The 21,474-nt window shown below is 34.9% G+C and overlaps 1 pseudogene; it reads left to right on the top strand.

The window, feature by feature from the left end:
- The first annotated feature begins 3,552 nt into the window (after positions 1 to 3,552).
- LOC138330943 (uncharacterized) lies at positions 3,553 to 20,223 on the top strand (annotated as a pseudogene).
- The last annotated feature ends 1,251 nt before the right edge of the window (positions 20,224 to 21,474 follow it).

Here is a 21,474-nt window from a genome sequence, read left to right as displayed (position 1 = left end):
TTTCTTCAAACTTGGTAACAAGGTTGAATGCTTTAAGTGCCTGGCCAGGTTCGATCAACTCTTTCAGCGGATGTTATTTATTAGAGTTATGGCCCTTTAATTTACTAAAAATGTCATTTTTCTGCACTTTCTGTGTAATAACTAACAAATTTTAAAAGTAATATTGTTAAAACTTGGTAACAAAGTTAAATGCCTTCAGGGCTTAGCCAAGTTCAATCGCCACTTTTGGCAGATCTTAATTAGCAGAGTTATGGCCCTTTGATTTGATAACAAAAAATTCATTTTCTGCCACTTCCGTACAATAACTGTAATAAATATTAACCGATTTTCTTCAAACTTGCTAACAATGTTAAATGTCTTAAGGGCTCGGCCAAGATCGATCGCCACTTGCGACGGACCTTATTTAGCAGAGTTCTGATCCTCTGGTTTAATAAAAAAAGTCATTTTCTGCCATTTTCCTGCAATAACTCTAATAAATATCAACCGATTTTCTTCAAACTTGGTAACAAGGTCAAATTCCTTAAGGGCTTGGCCAAGTTCGATTGCCACTTTTGGCCGACATTATGTAGTGGAGTAATGGCCCTTTGATGTACTAAAAACGTCATTTTCTGCCATTCCTTGTGCAATAATTGTAACAAATGTAAACCGATTTTCTTAAAAGTTAGTATCGAAATTAAATGCCTTAAGAGCTCAGCCAAGTTTAATAGTCACGTTCAGCGGACATTGTTTTACACATCTTACTTCCGAATAAGACTTCAGTTTATTTTTTTCATATTTCAACAAAGGTTAAACCTAACATCAATAATGTTTACCTACAACACAGTGGCTAATCGTACAAATCGGGCAACGCTATTTACGCTCGTGGAAACGCTTCTTTTACATAGAAAAATGACGTCTGGGGGAGAGTGCGTCATAAATATTTGCTCGGTGTTTAACTCACGGGCAATTACCCAAAAAATACAAGTTTCCTACGGAACAGAAAAATGTTTCAACAATGCGTAGAAGGAAAATTTATGTTTATTGTATTTTACTTTGTCATGTATTTCGCGCACAGTATAGACAGGTATGTCATATTTTGGTTGAAACGAGTGTTTTTAATATATATTGAAACAGATATATATCTAAACGAGAATCAGAAATAAAATTTGATTCAGTTAATCATATCATCACAGATTTCAAGGATTACGTAACTTTTTTGTTTTTTGTTGAATTTTACTGTTTTTATTATATTTTCTAAATTACGCATCCAAAAACGCTTATTGGTATGTACATGTTCACAAAATCGGGTCACCTGGAGTGTGTTGCTTGATACCTTCGATGGCATACTTACAGTGCATATCCCAATAAAAAAGGACAATAGTTTCACTATACAAGAAGACACAACAAGAATATACCACAGTCTCCTAAAACACGCACCATGCACATCACGCACCAACACACCGCACATATAGGAGGCCGTCCTTTTTATCATCGAAACAATCAAAAGTCTTTTCCTGTATAACGTAGATTCTAAAATATCGTTTTTCTTAGTTTGATAATGAAGAAACTAAATCTTTTTATTTTAGACATTTTCATACATGTATATGGCGGCCATCTTGATGACGTCATAACCGGAAGTTCATCCCAACTTATGCAATCTTACCATTTTGATCTGTGATCAGTGGGTCATAAGGGTTCAGAGAAAAATATTTGTTCGGAGGTTATGGGGTGCATGTGGGACCCTCCTAGCCTATGGCCTAGCATGCGGACAGCTAAACCAGTCCGCAGCGTTTTCGCATGCGTAAATTAGGAAATATTGTACAACAGTAACATTCAACAAAAAAGGTCACCAAAACATTGAAATCTGTGATAATTTTATACACTGTGCGCGAAATACATGATGAAGTCTTATACAATAAAACATCACTTTTGCTTCTACGCATTGGTGAAACACTCTACTCTTCCGTGAGCAATTTGTAATTTGGATTCTTGGCCGTGAGTTGAACACCGAGCAAATATTTATCACGTACGCTCCCCCAGACGTCATTTTTCTATGTAAAAGAAGCGTTTCTACGAGCGTAAATAGCGTAGCCCGGTGTACGATATGTCCTGAAAGTGGGGGATGGAATCTCCACGAACGTGCTTGTTATATCAGAAATCATATAATAATCGGAAAGAAGTGTATTTTCGTTCGTAATTCAAGCTCAAAAGATATAGATACAATTTATGAAAGTATTTCAAAATGTTACTATCGTAATCGGAATACCTCATAAGCCACATGTAATTTTCACTTATATCTCATTTTGTTACCATGGAAACCAAGCATTTCGAAAACTTTCCTGTTATTCAGCATACATCATAACCGCTATATACCAATTTTTACTTAAATCTGACAATATCTAAATTTTAACCAATCAGGGGCCTCCAGTTTGTTACTATGACAACCAAATGTGTTTTGAAAGTGATAACATGATATTCAGCATTCCTCATGACCCTTTTGTACCAATTTTGACTCTAATCTGACATTATCTAAATTTCAGCCTATCAGAGGGCTCAATTTTGCTACCATGGCGACAAACATTTTCGAAATTGTTACCATTAAATTAAGTATCAAAAATTATTATTATATTTGCTATATATAAATCACCCAAAAACTGTACATATAGTCGTTAAAGACCTTTTATCGATGTCGTAATGTATATTTTTGTCAGTATTGTATATGTATCCTAGTATAAGCTTTTCATTAATAAAATTGATATGAGATGACAGATTAGCCATATAATTTAAGAAGAGACCCACATGTTTCTGGTCAGTTTCATTCTTTATTGTCATAAATTGTCATAAAACATACAATGTTTGATTATGGATGCTTATATACAATGTATCAGATCAATATAAACACCAATATACTATTGACATAGTAGTAAATGTCGCATGAAATATCACACGTTTTGAAAGAACCGCATCAACCAAAGCCATGTTTCTAAATTTCGGGTAATATCGGAAACCCGAATTGCATAACGTTAACGTGACTGATATCGGTGATACCAGTATAGATCGGGACCTCCCGAGTCGTATCACGTGATCAACATCGGCAATACCCGTACTGATCGGAACAGTTCGGACAATTCCGAGCTATTTTAAACGTGTTCAAGTTAAAAATCAATATTTAAATTTAATTGTTAAACAACTTTGCAAATACGAATTTTATAAAAGTCGGTAAATATGGAAATTTTGAAAAATACAAAAAATACTAGAAGTCCTTGACCATACAACTTTAAATTCGATGAGAACCGCTTTATTATGTTTCCGCTAATACCATAGTAATACCATCACGTTGTGTGGCGCCTTGATTGACAACTAATGCTGGGTGATTAGGACGACGAATTGAAACATAAGGCGAGTCGCGTTATACAAAGTTATTTGTACAGAAAGTGATGATAATTATCAGTTACGGTCAACCGATAACTTTTGCGAACCTTAAAACAAAATAAGCAATCTAGTCGTTTGCATTCCTTTTTAAAAATTGGAGTGTTTTTTTTTATCTTAAACCAATGATTTCTTATCGAGTCATGTGAGTGAAGTTTTAACTTTTATAAACCAAAACATTTTAATGCTTTTATGGAAACGAGGTGAGTTACATAGTGGATGTTATTATATTTACAGATAGCAGTGCTGCTGTCAGTGTCTCTAGCTGAAGGCCTGTACATGCTTCAGGTAATGTGGAATCAAGTGGTAACCACCAAGTCCTTCCTTATTATGTAATAAAGTGAATCTTCAAACCTTGTTATTGATCATATTTATAAGTTCAGTGATGGGTTGTCATCAATGAGTTCAATAACTTAGAGTGAATTTCGTGTCCATAGAATTCATGTTAAAGCCCGTGTATTCGAGTTAAGGTCGACCCTCTCGTCCTGTTTCCTCTGAAAAATCTAGTTTATATTTACATATATTTTATTTTTAGGCAAACCATTATCGCAAAATCTCATTAAAGCGATATGCATATGTCACTAGGTTAATATTTCTTCCAGGGTCGCTTAAAGATATGTACTAATGACTTAAGGTTGTACTCCTCTGAAAAGTCAAAATTTTCTTGTATTAAACTTTTTTTTCTCATATAGATTTTTGGAAATAGGAGTTCATGCCATAAAAGAAAACGGAAGAAAAAACATATGTCCGTGTGTTCGTTTTTGAGCTATTGTCACTCAAAGATACTTAGTTGACAAAATGTTGGATTTTATGGGAATTTTGCGGTTTTGCCCATATACACAAGGGATTTAAGCCATAACTTCCTAATAAGGTATTTGATATGTATGGATGTTTGTAGAACTTATTTTCCAGAAGTCTTCTTTAAAAATATGCCAGTTTCGATTAGTACGACTTATATTTTTTCTCAGAATAACAACATATGCTACCCCTACCCCTTAATTTTGAGCAACAAAATACACCATTTTCAGCCATTTTTGTCAAATTTAACCATTTACAGACTCTGTATTAACTTTTCTTAATATTTTGCATATCAACAGGGAAAGGGTTACAGGTTGTTCTTTCTAAATCAGGCAGAAAAATGGGGGGTCTGTGTGCTTACTTTTGCCCCATTTGAATATTTGTTATTTTTCAGTATTTTAGAGTAAAAAATAAAAGTGCTAAAATTACCATTACATGTAAAAATAAAGTGACAAAAGTCACACATTAATGCTCAATAGTTTAATTATTACGAACCCAGTAAAGATTTACAACAAAAATTAGCTCGATACAGCTAAAAATACTGGCGCAGTGATGATTTAAAGATGCTCCACCGCCGACAAATGGTATTTTTTCACTATAAAAAATAGCAGCAGACGATTTAGTATTTTTCTTTAGTTACAGAAGTTACTAACTTTACACCATTACCAACATTGAAAAGTTTGAGCTTCTAATTTTATTTCAAGTTAAAAATATGAAAAATAATTAATTGCATCCCGAAAAAATTCTGTGGCACTACATTCTATATGGTATGAAGTGCTGATTGCGCATGCACCAAAGGCAAAATGAATTATTTTATATCATTTTTTGTGTTAATAAGACATATATATACACGATAAAACACCAATTATTGTTCAAATAATGAATATCATTTATGCTCTGTCGGCGGTGGAGCATCTTTAAGTTAAAACAATTTCAGTAAAATATGGAAAAACTGTAGCTCTACTCAAAGCGAAAAAAGAAACAATTTTTAAATGGCCGCGAAATGGGCAATTTTTTTTTTAAATCTCCGTATAAAACTATCTACTAAAATTAGAAATGAAATTTTTTGACAAAATTTGCAACTGGCAACTTGCTACAGATATTGATAGGTTTTATTTGAAAATCTCATAACTTCTTTGATCTACGTCGGAACGAGACTTCAAGGGGACTGAAACCTCAGAAGAATACATCCTTATAATTCCGGATTGTATCATGTTCATACCTTCAGTAAAAATAAAAAATATAAAATTTATAACTATTTTAAATAAGTTTTCTGCATTGAAGCCAAATATTGCTATTTTTCAAATAAATCCGGACCCTTTTTTATTGAAATTTTGCATCACAATGGCCAAATTTTATTTTATTTTTTGTGAAAAAAATGATCTGAAGAAAAATCGATTTTTTTCTAATTTCCATAAAGACAGACTAATTTACAATAAGAAAAGCCAATAAAAAGCATACCTCACCATATTACACCATAAATTTTGCTTTGAAAACGCTTAAATGTGCTTATTCGTGATACCACTTTACCTTTGTAATTTTTGAAAATTTATTTTTATTATTAGAGCATGCAAAATAAAATAAATAATTGCATACCTTGATAACTTAGGACTTAAACGATGAAAAAAAAATTTCATTCTTAGAATTTGACCTCCGAAAATACCATGAGCCAAGAAAGACTCGAATTTTCTGAATAGCATACAATATTCAGATGACCCTATTGTATCATCATGCATACAATTTTGCTTATCACTGAGTGACAATAAAACAGCCCAAAATGATACCCCTCCTTTGGCATTTTATGCTTAAAATTGAATTTTCTTCTAAAATTGAAAATTGTTGGTAATTTTGGTGAATGTATATGTCCCCTTTCCAAACACAAAACTGTTTAATAATTGCATTTGGTATACAGCGCCAATCAAAAATCATGATAATATGTCCCCGACCACTTTCGAAGCTCGAAACTCGAATGTTTGAATTCAAACATTATGAACTTCCTTCAGCATCGATATACCATGCGAGTTAAGTTCTATCCTCCAGAAAGATGGAAACACAGTCATAAATGATAACTATAGTTATCATTTGGACGTGTCTTGAATATTGTGTATTTATTAAAGAAAACAAACTGTGAACGATTTTAATCGGTTTCAATTGGTTAGTTACATTAAACTTAGCAAACGTATAATCTATTATCTGAATCGCGAAAATCTGTTCGCCAAAAAAATTGTTCATTAAGTATATATCCATCCAATTCGTGTTTCATTGAAGTAGAATTCAAAACAAAATATTAATTTTTGTAACGACGTTGTTTAAACTCGTTTATAGTACATGCACATGTATTTTAAATGTTTACTTTAATTCCTATCTTACGTATTTGTTCCACCAAAACTTACCAAACCAACTAGCTTGCTTATGACGCTAGGATTGACTTAACCACTGTAAGGAATAATCTACCATTATATTAATCAACAAAATATATCCTATTTTATTTTGTCTATGTTCATTAATCCAAATTTTAGAAACCAATATTTTTTTTTTATTTTACTTAAAAAATATTTCATTACCATTTTCCCATTATAGCTACATTATCAATTAGTATATTTGCTTAACTTTGTTTTTTATGTAATATTCCAATGTTTTTCAATATTTCCAACGTCATTTTGGCAGGATCGACTAGATAACGTCGGCACGGACTTTGTCCTTATGTTTATAAACCAGAAGAAGTCGGGTTTCCCTTTACAGCTGTTCATTACGACCCCTCAGTCTGGCCCTGTCACTGTGAGGGTACGAACACCAGATGAACTCACTGTGGTACAAATAGACATGACACTGCAGGTCTACAGTAGTAACACGACCAACGTCGTCCTACCGGAGACCATCAGAAGTGACCTTCAATCTGAAAAGACTTACAAGTCTATCATTGTAACAAGTGATGACGTTATTGTGTTATTTGCTTCAAATATGCAACACAAGAGCACGGATGCTATGGTCGTGTACCCGACCGACACTCTTTCTGACGAGTACATCGCCGTGTCTAAAGAATCCGGTATCCCTAACCCCGCCTATATCGGGTCCAACATTGGGGTTGTGGCCCTGGAGATGGGGGCGGTGTCCTTCTATCTACCGACTACTATATCTGTGGTGTATGACGGTGTTACCTACTCAGGGGAGATACATATCACTCTACATCAGTATGAAGTGTTTCACCTGGTAGCAGTAGATGTCACTGGGATCCACATCAAATCTAATACGACCTTGGCGGCGTTTTGTGGACATTCGTTTATCAAGTTGGGAAGCGACAGTGGTGACCACATGGGGGTCATGCTTCCTCCGATGAAGTCTCTTGGCCGTCAGTACATGGTAGTAAAGAAGCCTTCTTATCTGGTCACTCGGGAACATATCCGTGTGGTCAGCACAGTGGCTACCACTAACTTCACCATCAGTCACGATTCTTCAACTGACGTCATTGAACTTCAGGAAATAGGGTCGTATTACGAGTTTGATCTACCAGACACTGGTGCCGTGATCAATTCAGACCACCCCATACTGGTGGCACAGATCAGTCCGTCGAGGTGTATTGATGGGGTGGCCAAAGGAGATCCATCCATGTCTTTAGCTTTCTATCCGGACTTCCTTCACTCCGAATATACATTTGGTGTTCCGGCGAAAGCGGGTACAAACCTGGTTCAGTACAACTTGTTAATTATCGCACAGACAGCATACACGAGTAACATACTAGTTGATGGAATCCATTTGTCGCTAAGTACTTGGTTCAGCATATCCAGCGGTGAATTTTCTGCCACAGAAATCACAGATATCTCGGAAGGTACACATACGCTGAAAGCTGTTGGACCGGAGATCAAACTAGCAGGGGTCATATATGGCTTTGGAAATAGCGAACATTTTCAGACAGCTATTGGTCGGTATTTAGGGGAACCACGCGACCAGGTAGGTATGCTGCAGATATATATCAAAAACAGAGACTTTGGGGTTCCAACTACATAAGATATATACATAAGATCAGAACTACACATCTGGTATTGTGTGTTATATGCATTAGAACAGAACTACACATCTGGTATTGTGTGTTATATGCATCAGACCAGAACTACACATCTGGTATTGTGCGGTATATGCATTAGACCAGAACTACACATCTGGTTTTGTGTGGTATATACTTAAGACCAGAACTACACATCTGGTATTGTGTGGTATGTGCATAAGACCAGAACTACACATCTGGTATTGTGTTGTATATGCATCAGACCAGAACTACACATCCGGTATTGTGTGTTATATGTATATGCATTAGACCAGAACTACACATCTGGTATTGTGTGTTATATGCATAAGACCACAACTACACATCTTGTGTTGTGTGTTATATGCATAAGACCAGAACTACACATCTGGTATTGTGTGGTATATGCATAAGACCAGAACTACACATCTGGTATTGTGTGTTATATGCATTAGACCAGAACTACACATCTGGTATTGTGTGGTATATGCATAAGACCAGAACTACACATCTGGTATTGTGTGTTACAATGTATATACATAAGACCAGAACTACACATCTGGTATTGTGTGTTATATGTATATACATAAGACCAGAACTACACATCTGGTATTGTGTGTTATATGCATAAGACCAGAACTACACATCTGGTATTGTGTGTTATATGTATATACATAAGACCAGAACTACACATCTGGTATTGTGTGTTATATGTATATACATAAGACCAGAACTACACATCTGGTATTGTGTGTTATATGCATATACATAAGACCAGAACTACACATCTGGTATTGTGTGTTATATGCATATAGACCAGAACTACACATCTGGTATTGTGTGTTATATGCATTAGACCAGAACTACACATCTGGTTTTGTCTGGTATTGTGTGTTATATGCATTAGACCAGAACTACACATCTGGTATTGTGTGTTACAATGTATATACATTAGACCAGAACTACACATCTGGTATTGTGTGTTATATGCATTAGACCAGAACTACACATCTGGTATTGTGTGTTATATGCATTAGACCAGAACTACACATCTGGTATTGTGTGTTATATGCATTAGACCAGAACTACACATCTGGTATTGTGTGTTATATGTATTAGACCAGAACTACACATCTGGTATTGTGTGTTATATGCATTAGACCAGAACTACACATCTGGTATTGTGTGGTATATGCATCATACCAGAACTACACATCTGGTATGGTGTGTTATATGTATATATACATTAGACCAGAACTACACATCCGGTATTGTGTGTTATATGTATTGTTATGTTTAAATTTATTAGACCAGAACTACACATCTGGTATTGTGTGTTATATGCATAAGACCACAACTACACATCTGTGTTATGTGTTACAATATAATATACATAAAATCAGAACTACACATCTGGTATTGTGTGTGTTATATGCATAAGACCAGAACTACACATCTGGTATTGTGTGTTATATGCATTAGACCAGAACTACACATCTGGTATTGTGTGTTATATGCATAAGACCAGAACTACACATCTGGTATTGTGTGTTGTGTGGTATATGCATTAGACCAGAACTACACATCTGGTATTGTGTGTTATATGCATTAGACCAGAACTACACATCTGGTATTGTGTGTTATATGCATAAGACCAGAACTACACATCTGGTATTGTGTGGTATATGCATAAGACCAGAACTACACATCTGGTATTGTGTGTTATATGTATATACATAAGACCAGAACTACACATCTGGTATTGTGTGTTATATGTATATACATAAGACCAGAACTACACATCTGGTATTGTGTGTTATATGCATATACATAAGACCAGAACTACACAACTGGTATTGTGTGTTACAATGTATATATATTAGACCAGAACTACACATCTGGTATTGTGTGTTATATGCATATACATTAGACCAGAACTACACATCTGGTATTGTGTGTTACAATGTATATACATAAGACCAGAACTACACATCTGGTATTGTGTGTTTAGACCAGAACTACACATCTGGTATATACATAAGACCACAACTACACATCTGGTGTTGTGTGTTACAATGTATATACATAAGACCACAACTACACATCTTGTGTGTGTTTATGTTTTTATACATTAGAACAGAACTACACATCTGGTATTGTGTGTTATAATGCATTAGACCAGAACTACACATCTGGTATTGTGTGTGGTATATGCATTAGACCAGAACTACACATCTGGTATTGTGTGTTACAATGTATATACATAAGACCAGAACTACACATCTGGTATTGTGTGTTATATGCATTAGACCAGAACTACACATCTGGTATTGTGTGGTATATGCATAAGACCAGAACTACACATCTGGTATTGTGTGTTATATGCATTAGACCAGAACTACACATCTGGTATTGTGTGGTATATGCATTAGACCAGAACTACACATCTGGTATTGTGTGGTATGTGCATTAGATTGTGTGTTATATGCATAAGAACCGAGAACTACACATCTGGTATTTTGTGTTATATGCATTAGACCAGAACTACACATCTGGTATGGTGTGTTATATGTATATACATAAGACCAGAACTACACATCCTGTATTGTGTGTTATATGTATATACATAAGACCAGAACTATGCATCTGGTATTGTGTGTTATATGTATATACATAAGACCAGAACTACACATCCGGTATTGTGTGTTATATGTATATGCATTAGACCAGAACTACACATCTGGTATTGTGTGTTATATGCATAAGACCAGAACTACACATCTGGTATTGTGTGTTATATGCATTAGACCAGAACTACACATCTGGTATTGTGTGTTATATGCATAAGACCACAACTACACATCTGGTGTTGTGTGTTACAATGTATATACATAAGACCAGAACTACACATCTGGTATTGTGTGTTATATGCATTAGACCAGAACTACACATCTGGTATTGTGTGTTATATGCATAAGACCAGAACTACACATCTGGTATTGTGTGGTATATGCATAAGACCAGAACTACACATCTGGTATTGTGTGTTATATGTATATACATAAGACCAGAACTACACATCTGGTATTGTGTGTTATATGTATATACATAAGACCAGAACTACACATCTGGTATTGTGTGTTATATGTATATACATAAGACCAGAACTACACATCTGGTATTGTGTGTTATATGCATAAGACCAGAACTACACATCTGGTATTGTGTGTTATATGCATATACATAAGACCAGAACTACACATCTGGTATTGTGTGTTATATGCATTAGACCAGAACTACACATCTGGTATTGTGTGTTATATGCATTAGACCAGAACTACACATCTGGTATTGTGTGTTATATGCATAAGACCAGACCACTACACATCTGGTATTGTGTGTTATATGTATATAGACCAGAACTACACAAGGTACCAGAACTACACATCTGGTATTGTGTGTTATATGCATTAGACCAGAACTACACATCTGGTATTGTGTGTTATATGCATTAGACCAGAACTACACATCTGGTATTGTGTGTTATATGCATAAGACCAGAACTACACATCTGGTATTGTGTGTTATATGCATTAGACCAGAACTACACATCTGGTATTGTGTGTTATATGCATATATTGTGTGTTATATGTATATACATAAGACTACACATCACACATCTGGTATTGTGTGTTATATGCATAAGACCAGAACTACACATCTGGTATTGTGTGTTATATGCATTAGACCAGAACTACACATCTGGTATTGTGTGGTATGTGCATTAGACCAGAACTACACATCTGGTATTGTGTGGTATGTGCATAAGACCAGAACTACACATCTGGTATTGTGTGTTATATGCATAAGACCAGAACTACACATCTGGTATTGTGTGTTATATGTATATACATAAGACCAGAACTACACATCTGGTATTGTGTGTTATATGTATATACATAAGACCAGAACTACACATCTGGTATTGTGTGTTACAATGTATATACATAAGACCAGAACTACACATCTGGTATTGTGTGTTATATGCATTAGACCAGAACTACACATCTGGTATTGTGTGTTATATGCATTAGACCAGAACTACACATCTGGTATTGTGTGTTATATGCATAAGACCAGAACTACACATCTGGTATTGTGTGTTATATGTATATACATAAGACCAGAACTACACATCTGGTATTGTGTGTTACAATGTATATATATTAGACCAGAACTACACATCTGGTATTGTGTGTTATATGCATTAGACCAGAACTACACATCTGGTATTGTGTGTTATATGCATAAGACCAGAACTACACATCTGGTATTGTGTGTTATATGCATTAGACCAGAACTACACATCTGGTATTGTGTGTTATATGCATTAGACCAGAACTACACATCTGGTATTGTGTGTTATATGTATATACATAAGACCAGAACTACACATCTGGTATTGTGTGTTATATATATATAGACCAGAACTACACATCTGGTATTGTGTGTTATATGCATTAGACCAGAACTACACATCTGGTATTGTGTGTTATATGCATTAGACCAGAACTACACATCTGGTATTGTGTGTTATATACATAAGACCAGAACTACACATCTGGTATATATTGTATGTGACATAACATAGACCAGACCAGAACTACACATCTGGTATTGAGAGTGTTATATGCATTGAGAACAGAACTACACATCTGGTATTGTGTGTTATATGCATACATCTGTGTTATGTTATGCATTAGACCAGAACTACACATCTGGTATTGAGTGTGTTATATAAGACAGAACTACACATCTGGTATACATATAAGACCAGAACTACACATCTGGTGTGTTGTGACCAGAACTACACACATCTGGTATTGTGTTTATATGTGACCAGAACTACACATCTGGTATTGTGTGTTATATATGCATAGAACTAGACCAGAACTTACACATCTGGTATTGTGTGTGTATGTGCATATAAGACCAGAACTACACATCTGGTATTGTGTGTTATATGCATAATAAGACTGGTGTTGTGTGTGGTATATGCATAAGACCAGAACTACACATCTGGTATTGTGTGTTATATGTATATACATAAGACCAGAACTACACATCTGGTATTGTGTGTTATATGTATATATATAAGACCAGAACTACACCAGAACTACACATACACTCTGGTATTGTGTGTTATACCAGAACTACACATAATTGTGTGGTTATGCATTAGACCAGAACTACACATCTGGTATTGTGTGTTATGTATATATATAAGACCAGAACTACACATCTGGTATTGTGTGTTATATGCATTATACCATTAGACCATCTGGTATTGTACACATACATGGTATTGTATTGTGTTTATATGTATATACATAAGACCAGAAACTACACATCTGGTATTGTGTGTTATCTGGTATGTATATATGCATAGACCAGAACTACACATCTGGTATTGTGTGTTATATATACATAAGACCAGAACTACACATCTGGTATTGTGTGTTATATGTATATATACATAAGACCAGAACTACACATCTGGTTGTGTTGTGTGTTAGACCATGTATATACATAAGACCAGAACTACACATCTGGTATTGTGTGTTTATGTGTGTTATATGCATTAGACCAGAACTACACATCTGGTATTGTGTGTTATATGCATAAGACCAGAACTACACATCTGGTATTGTGTGTTATATGCATAAGACCAGAACTACACATCTGGTATTGTGTGTTATATGCATTAGACCAGAACTACACATCTGGTGTTGTGTGTTACAATGTATATACATAAGACCAGAACTACACATCTGGTATTGTGTGTTATATGCATTAGACCAGAACTACACATCTGGTATTTGTGTGTTATATGCATAGATATAACTACACATAAGACCAGAACTACATTGGTACATGTGGGTACACATAGACCTTGTGTATATGTGTGTATATACATAAGACCAGAACTACACATCTGGTATTGTGTGTTATATATATGCATAAGACCAGAACTACACATCTGGTATTGTGTGTTACAATGTATATACATAAGACCAGAACTACACATCTGGTATTGTGTGTTATATGCATTAGACCAGAACTACACATCTGGTATTGTGTGTTATATGCATTAGACCAGAACTACACATCTGGTATTGTGTGTTATATGTATATACATAAGACCAGAACTACACATCTGGTATTGTGTGTTATATGTATATACATAAGACCAGAACTACACATCTGGTATTGTGTGTTATATGCATAAGACCAGAACTACACATCTGGTATTGTGTGTTACAATGTATATACATAAGACCAGAACTACACATCTGGTATTGTGTGTTACACTGTACACATCTGGTATTGTGTGTTATATGATGACATAGACCAGAACTACACATCTGGTATTGTGTGTTATATGTATATACCATAAGACCAGAACTACACACACATCTGGTATTGTGTGTTACATATATATACATAAGACCAGAACTACACATCTGGTATTGTGTGTTATATGTATATACATAAGACCAGAACTACACATCTGGTATTGTGTGTTATATGTATATACATAAGACCAGAACTACACAACTGGTATGTGTGTTATGTGTATATACATAAGACCAGAACTACACATCTGGTATTGTGTGTTATATGCATAAGAGACCAGAACTACACATCTTGTGTGTATATGTATATATGTACACATCTGGTATGTTATATGCATTAGACCAGAACTACACATCTGGTATTGTGTGTTATATGCATTAGACCAGAACTACACATCTGGTATTGTGTGTTATATGCATTAGACCAGAACTACACATCTGGTATTGTGTGTTATATACATAAGACCAGAACTACACATCTGGTATTGTGTGTTATATGTATATACATAAGACCAGAACTACACATCTGGTATTGTGTGTTATATGCATTAGACCAGAACTACACATCTGGTATTGTGTGGTATATGCATATCTGTTATTGTGTGGTATATACATATTAGACCAGAACTACACATCTGGTATTGTGTGGTATATGCATTAGACCAGAACTACACATCTGGTATTGTGTGGTATATGCATAAGACCAGAACTACACATCTGGTATTGTGTGGTATATGCATAAGACCAGAACTACACATCTGGTATTGTGTGTTATATGCATAAGACCAGAACTACACATCTGGTATTGTGTGGTATATGCATTAGACCAGAACTACACATCTGGTATTGTGTGGTATATGCATAAGACCAGAACTACACATCTGGTATTGTGTGTTATATGTATATACATAAGACCAGAACTACACATCTGGTATTGTGTGTTATATGTATATACATAAGACCAGAACTACACATCTGGTATTGTGTGTTATATGCATTAGACCAGAACTACACATCTGGTATTGTGTGTTATATGCATTAGACCAGAACTACACATCTGGTATTGTGTGTTATATGCATAAGACCAGAACTACACATCTGGTATTGTGTGTTATATGTATATACATAAGACCAGAACTACACATCTGGTATTGTGTGTTATATGCATAAGACCAGAACTACACATCTGGTATTGTGTGTTATATGCATAAGACCAGAACTACACATCTGGTATTGTGTGGTATATGCATTAGACCAGAACTACACATCTGGTATTGTGTGTTATATGTATATACATAAGACCAGAACTACACATCTGGTATTGTGTGTTATATGCATAAGACCAGAACTACACATCTGGTATTGTGTGTTATATGCATAAGACCAGAACTACACATCTGGTATTGTGTGTTATATACATAAGACCAGAACTACACATCTGGTATTGTGTGTGTATATATGCATAAGACCAGAACTACACATCTGGTATTGTGTGTTAAGAACCATGTATGCATAATGCATAGACCAGAACTACACATCTGGTATTGTGTGTTATATGTATATACATAAGACCAGAACTACACATCTGGTATTTGTGTGTGTTGCATATACATATATTGTGTTTTATAAGACCCAGAACTACACATCTGGTATTGTGTGTTTATATGTATATACATATAGACCAGAACTACAAACTACACATCTGTGTGTGTTATATGCATATACATAAGACCAGAACCAGTGTGTTAACATAAGACCAGAACTGGTATTGGTATTGTGTGTTATATGCATAAGACCAGAACTACACATGTGGTATTGTGTGTTGTGTATAAAGCATAAGACCAGGTATGAACTACACATCTGGTATTGTGTGTTATATGCATAAGACCAGAACTACACATTCTGGTATTGTGTGTATTGTGTGAGATCATGTATGTATATACATAAGACCAGAACTACACATCTGGTATTGTGTGTGTCCGGTATCTACGAATAAACTTACCTGAAGTAATTCATCTGGATATTGTGTGGTCAATGATGTAAGACCAATTAATGCATCTGGTATTGTCCCTGCAATTGTTATTTGTATATACATAAGACAGAACTTACACGTCAATGTGATTGTGTGATATATATGTATTTACATAAACAGACAATAACTACACATCTGGTATTGGGTGTTATAATAGCGATTATTTTTTCATTTTCCATCTACTTTTGACGTCACGACGATTGTGGTCGAGTTATGTTCATACCGCAACAATAAAAAAATCAGATGGCGCACGACGATGTGCAATATGCAATAGACCAGAACTATTCATCTGGTTTTTTGTCGAGTGAGAATGGACGTAAGACCAGAACTCCATCATCTGTATGAATTAGGTTGTATGATAAATAACCTTTTTATCAAAAATTGATGTCTGGTAATAGTGTGTTATAATGTTTTAACTAAGACCAGAACTTCATGAGGTTATGAATTTATATGGGTTTTGCAAACACAAAACCAAGTGAAATTCAAAACTAGTGACAGACGCATTTCGACATGCTACATCAGTTCTTGAATATTGGTGTTACAGACACGTGTCGACATACCTCATCAGTACAGAGATTCCAAGACTATTTACCACCCGAGCCGCCATTCTCCAACACAACGACAGGGTCGCCTCTGATGTGTCTGGCTCAGTGTCTACAGTACAGTGCATGTTACCTTCTGGCCACAAAATCAACCTCGGGAGGGCCAACATCCTTCCCAACAGCCTCAGGAGGGCCAACATCCTTCCCCCAACAGCCTCAGGAGGGCCAACATCCTTCCCAACAGCCTCAGGAGGTTCATCCTCCTCCTCCTCCTCCTCAGTGATTTGTCTACTGTACACCACTGCAGGAGCAAGTGGACATTTACAGCCGGAAAATGGATATACACTGTACAGGAGATTCAAATGAGTACTTTTGATAAGTTTCTTTGTGGCACGTATTTTGTACTACAAAGTAATGAAATATACAAAACGTGAGGAAATTTCAGGCCCACATGCAGAAATATCACGCCAGAGCGGCATTGGGGATAGAATATTGTCATACAGCACTGTAGTTCCCATCGGAACAATTTGTAAGAACAATTTTCTAAACACTCTCAAAATAAGATGATACTATTAGTAGAATTAATAAGGGAGTGACTTTCAAAAACCTACTTGTCCTGCTAAGTTTAGTGAATATATTATATCAGATATGTCATTCTACTCTAATAATTGGAATATACTAAAACTACAATCCAAAACATGAGCGAATGTTGTTAAACATCGTGTACGTAGCATATGGGAAATGTTGTATTTGTAGAAGTCATACAATTATTTGATATTTAGAAACAAATAAAGTAGTTAAATTTTCCGTGTGTTTTGGGTACTGTGTTGCCATATCATAACATCTTTCACTTGTTTATGTCGCAAACATTATTCATTTTGTTGTAGGTATTATTTATTTTTTCACTTGTGCTATTCTGTTAGCTTATGCACGGCGAAATTTAAATGTATTAAAATGCATTTGTTTATTGAAGTCCATATCCAGCACAAGAAGTACTTACTTCTATCGATTGTAACGGAACTAATATTGCATATTAATTCTTGTAATATGTTCTGTTATTTTGTTCTTGAACAGCATAGTAAATATAATGAAGATGATAATTTGTAAATATTCTTTTTCTGATTTATAAATGCCACTTGGCAGAACTAATAATTATTTGCTACAATCAATGCTCCCGTACTATGCCACACAAAGCATTGATATTCTGATGCTCAGTAACGGAAAAATAGAGGAGATCTGTAAAATGTCGGATTAAAACGGTGTGTACAACAATAGGACCCACAGGTAAAAAGGTATTGTTATAGAGAGTTAATTAGTCCAGGTAAACTGCCGACTAACACCGATATATCATTGGCTACAGATAAGCCATTATACAAGTAAAAATGCAGTATCGGTTTGCATATTTTTAATTTGCGTCCCACATGGCAAGTATAATTTTGAACCTGTTTAATTTCGTTCATATATTGCATTTGTCTCATTTTTCTGCATAATTTAATTTCATCTTTCATCAAAATTTCATTTTATTTTCTACTTACCGCTATTGAGTGGTATTAGACTCAGAAAATTGTAAATAGTTGTCAGTAAAATACTGTTTTATAACTTTAAGCAAGGATAGTGCCGCCATGAAATCGTTCCTACCTGTAATTCTGATTGAGGCTATGGTACTAGTACTGTCCACTTGTACACTGGATATCACTTCACAAGTGGACATATATGCCTCACTGAGACCATTTTCCCTGGTAAACTGTATAGAGCAGTGCATTCAGAGACCGAGATGTAGCTTTATACTGCTGGAGGAGAAAACAAAAACGTGTTTTCTGAACAGGAAGATCGCAAAAACATCCATGCTACGGATCAAAGGATTTAAGTATGGCGAAAAACCATTCTCCTCCCAGCAGGTAAGATTCTGGCTACAGTTCTTTGTCAACTAAACTGAAGGTACGAGATATGCGTCAATCATAACCCTATGTATATGAGTTTTATTCAAACATTTTATCGGTGAAATAATGACATATTGAATACAGGAGTTTCGAGATCTCAAACAAAGGTGGGTTAAGTACGATTTAGACCCACCTTCCAGTGATTGAGATATCTTCTGGTGATTATGACGTCGCCAAAATCACCGGAAGATGGTAATAATCGACGGCAAATAAAAGTCCCCCTACTCTTGACTGTTGCATAAAGCTATTGTCTTTTCAAAATATGTAAATTAACTAAATACCGTCGCATGTTGTGTATATGTACAAACAACAAGTATATTTGGTGTGGTTTGTTGTTGTATGTATATATTGATTTCTTTTAAATGTGTTACATGAACGAATAACAGAAATGAGAAACCAGCAGCTAAATTCAAAACACAATTTAATTATATATATACACAATATTATACAGAGATGGTTTACAATGTCTAAAGTAATTGGTGGTGGTACAAGAGTAATACGATGATTTAAAGTGTTACTTATCTGTATGCGAATGTCCTGGTATAATCCTTGATCCTTCCAGATTTCAAATTAACAATAATCACCAATCCACGAGCAAAATGAATGTCCACAGATGATTTGTAAAGTTCCAGGCAATATGAATAAATCCACACAAAGTGTTGTAATAATCCACAGATAAAGTCACAATAGCTCTCCCAATAGAATCTAATATGGCACTGTACAATTCTTGATATGTCTCATTACAGGTCTCATTACAGTTCTGATTAGCTTTGGACAGTTGGAGTATATATAGCAAAACCCTAGTTCACGAATATTGGAGAACCTTCTACTTCTAGAAATATCTAACTAAAAACAGTAAACAAATAAACACACAGAACTTTCTGGAAATAGATCATTCTAGATCTCTACTTATAATCAACATGTTTACAAACAAGTATGTTTATACATGATAATATTCTAGAAAGTTCTATAACCTAGATTAATGATATGACCTTTATAGGATGTATTGATAATAAAGCTATAGGAGTTATCTCCCTTACCTCATAACTTCATGTATTTAGTGTCATACATAACTTCATGTATTTAGTGTCATACATAACAAATGTACATCTCAAAGAAAATATTGATGAGGTCATGTACATTTGTTCTTTAAAGCAGTGGAATAATCTAATACTAAACAGTAAAATGATCTTACCTCGCCATTTAATTGGAAAAAAATCTACGACAAATTTCACTCAATCCACGTCCTTTTGGGGCCTAGAGGATTACCCCGAACGTCATACTTACCTGTTAGGTCGACTTTTGAAACAATTATATCTGACGTAAGTATGACACGAAGGATACGGCACTCTTTAATAACTGAGACGCGCCATGTTCCATCCAGAAGTCTTGATACCATTGTATTTTGGACTGAAGAAACCCTATAGTGGCTGAATCTATATTCCATAGAAATGATTTTGATTTTAATTTGAATTAATTTTGGCCTTTTACTTTGGATTATTAATATACTAGCTTTTTGCCGTTTTTACGTCATTATCACTGTAAGTAAACGTTGAGACTTGATCAGCACTATAACAGATTCCGATCAGTTAAACAAATCATTTTTACTTCCTAAAAACATATTGTATTATTCGTACATGTAACTGACACATATAAAGTGCTAAACAGAACAATATTTACAGACTATACCATTCGCACGTGTAACTGACACGTTTATAGTGCTAAACAGAACAATATCTACAGACTGTACTATTTTCACGTGTAAATGACACATGTATAGTGCTAAACAGAACAATATTTACAGATTGTATCATTCGCACGTGTAACTGACACATATATAGTGCTAAACAGAACAATATCTACAGATTGTATCATTCGCACGTGTAACTGACACATATATAGTGCTAAACAGAACGATATCTACAGATTGTATCATTCGCACGTGTAATTGACACATTTATAGTGCTAAACAGAACAATATTTACAGCTTGTATCATTCGCACGTGTAACTGACACATTTATAGTACTAAACATGTCGCAAGTGTTAACTGACACATTTATAGTACTAAACAGAACGATATCTACAGATTGTATCATTCGCACGTGTAACTGACACATTTATAGTGCTAAACAGAAACTAATTTACAGATTGTGTTATTCGTAGGTGTAACTGACACATTTATAGCGCTAAACAGAACGATATCTACAGATTGTATCATTCCCACGTGTAACTGACACATTTATAGTGCTAAACAGAACAATATTTACAGATTGTGTTCTTCGTACATATAACTGACACATTTATAGCGCTAAACAG

The sequence above is a fragment of the Argopecten irradians genome, chromosome 9 (assembly GCF_041381155.1).
Source record: "Argopecten irradians isolate NY chromosome 9, Ai_NY, whole genome shotgun sequence".
NCBI lineage: Eukaryota > Metazoa > Mollusca > Bivalvia > Pectinida > Pectinidae > Argopecten > Argopecten irradians.
The sequence above is the reverse complement of the archived record's forward strand: the minus strand, read 5'-3'. Positions and strand labels throughout refer to the sequence as shown.